Below are 2,729 nucleotides of genomic sequence, written 5' to 3' on the forward strand. Positions count from 1 at the left end.
TCCGGACACGGAACGGCTTCTTGAGTCTTGTATCTTCATGCTTCAATAGTCCGGATGATGTATATAGTCCGCCTGTCCGGATACCCCCTAATCCAGGACTCCCTCAGGCCTCACCCGCGATCCCTTTGTGAGGGGGTTCATGTTCTATTATGGGTTGGATTTTCATGATCTAGCTCCAGACACTATCCTCCATATCTCGTCATTCATCATTGTATGCGAGGCCTTTCTCCACGTCACTCCACACTTCGGCTTATGGCTCAAGACATTTAATGTGAAGCCGAAGATGATCGAGGGGCGACATGTGGAGTGCGGAGGTGCCATAATAAGCAGGAACACCGATGCCCCATGGCCAGAGGGTTCTTTCCCAGAAGTATCTGATGTATGGCAGCGAAGGTGGTTTTATGCCACAGCTCCTAGAGGCACAAAGTGGGTAGCCGCCCCCGAGTTCCGCTCGGGCCCTCCGTCACAACTAGTGTCTTGGACCGACGTAGGACGGAATTGGGGGCCCGCTGGCGATGTACAAGTATTGCAGAATCGCATCCGGGAGCTTCTTGAGAGGGACATTAATCTTGTCAGCACAATTCAAGTGATGTTAATCCGACGGATGTTGTCGTGCCAACGCCGGCCTCTCTGGATGTGGGAGTTTAATCCAGAGGGTCCGCGGACTGTTACGCACTTCTTCGGTCCAAGCTCGAAGGGATGTGCAAATTATTCTTCAAACCACAAGTAGAGTGTCCGGACACCATCGAGGATGCGGGCCTAAGCTGCAATCACCTAGATACCCAAGTAAGTAACCTTGACACCGAACACTATGTTTTATATTTGCCATAGTTGTTATTCTGAAAATCATCCGTGGCCAGGAATGGCTCAGCAAGGCGGAGAGAATCAGGTGTCCGGCGCCACTTCCCGAAGGCTCGCCTAGTCCAACCATTGCCAAGATGCTTGACCGGGTGCTCAGTAGAATGCCCTCAGGGAAGGACAAGGGGAAGAACAGGGAAGCCGAACTTCACACGCTGCGCATCCAGACCAGGGGAATTGTTACCTCCCCTGAGGAGGATAGTCGGGAAGGGGAGGCTAAAGCCTTCTTCCCACGCGGGAAGAAGAAGGCCGCCTCCGAAGACTTGGAGACGGAGATGCCCAAGCAAGGGAAAAAGGTATCACCAGGGGGCTCTGCCTCGACGGGCACCCTCACCGCGTCGTGCCCACCAGCGGGCTAGCCCTCCACCGAGCTGTATGTCAGTCATTAATCGAAGGTACTACGTTTCTCGGAGACCAATAACCAGGATTCGTCTTTTGCAGTCCGGCTAGCAGCTCTTCTCAACAGAGTTCGTCTTCGGCGGATCTTCCTCAGGAGATGATGGAGAGCGAGACTCCACCCACCTCTCGGCCTCATGAAGGGGGCAACACCGAGGTGTCGTCACGGAGGAGTCCGGACCTGCCGAAGCTGGAGGCTAATACGTCAGCCGCCCTAAGCCCGGGGCGTTTGGCTCCCACGGGGGGCAATGAGAAGGGTTCGGCACAGTTTGATGTCCGGCCGGATATACTAACGGGCCTTCTGGAGCGAGCTGCACTGTCGGAGGAGCACCGCTTATTAATGAGCGCGATGCTTAAGAAGATTTCATCCGCTACAAGTGGGTTGAATGAGGCATTTACGAGCCTGCTCAGAGGCTTTGAGGTATGTAGTGAAAAATACACAATTTGTGGCAGTGAGGCACGCGCTAGGTGTGCTCCATATGGATAGTAGCCCTTGAGACTCTGGTTGCCTGCCCTAGGCGGCAAACGGAGGATCATATTTTGTAAGTACTGATTGCGCTGTACATATGTGTAGGTATCTAAGGATTCGGCTGCCGAACAGTCCGTTGAAGTTGCCGAACTAAGGAGGAAAATTGGATCTATTGATGCCGATATCACGCTGGTGAACGAGCGGCTGAACGAGTCACAAGGTATGTGCTCTTCTTTCCTCATTTGTATAGGAAAATATGAGAGTGGCATAATATTAATGTGATATGCTTGGACTGCAGATGGTGCTACTGCCGTAGAAGCCCTGAGGGCGGAACTTGCCCAGGCCAAGGAACAAGCTCGGGTTAGCAATGCGGCTGCCCTAAAGGCGGCCGAAGAATTGAGAGCCGAACATGCTGCTCATTGCCGAAGCGAGGAAAATATAGCCGAAATGGCTGTGGAGTTAAAAAATGCCGCTGACCAATATGAGCTCCTTAAAAAGGAGCATAAGGATAGTTTGGCCGACCTGGACAAGGCACTTAATGCCACCAAGGAGATGCGGACCGAGCTCAGGGGTGCGCGGGAGGAGCTTCAACAGGCCGGTAAAATCGCGGCTGGGGGATCCTACTTGCTGCGGACGAAGTTTTTTGATCTGAAGTACGCTCCCCTGGATGGACCCTGGAGTCTTGTAGACGCGTATGCAGATTTGGCAAAGAGTACAACTGACGCTGCCAATTTCTTTGAGGATCAAGGTGATAAGGAAGTGGAGAAGCTTTTCTGGTCGCAATTCAATGTCCCACTCGCCCGCTGCCGTTAAGTGATAAGATGGCTGCTGTAGCGGAGCTTCACAGGCTGTCCGGGCTTGCAATGCGGTCTGTAATAGACCATATTTGGCCGAAGGGGCCTAAGATAGACAGTTACTTTGGTTTGGTGCAACAATTCCTTGGGGTCTTGCCTCGGATTGACGCCATGAGAAGCTCAGCATGCAATGCGGGGGTGTTCGCAAAAAA

Source organism: Triticum dicoccoides, chromosome 3B, assembly GCF_002162155.2.
Source record: "Triticum dicoccoides isolate Atlit2015 ecotype Zavitan chromosome 3B, WEW_v2.0, whole genome shotgun sequence".
Classification (NCBI taxonomy): Eukaryota; Viridiplantae; Streptophyta; class Magnoliopsida; order Poales; family Poaceae; genus Triticum; species Triticum dicoccoides.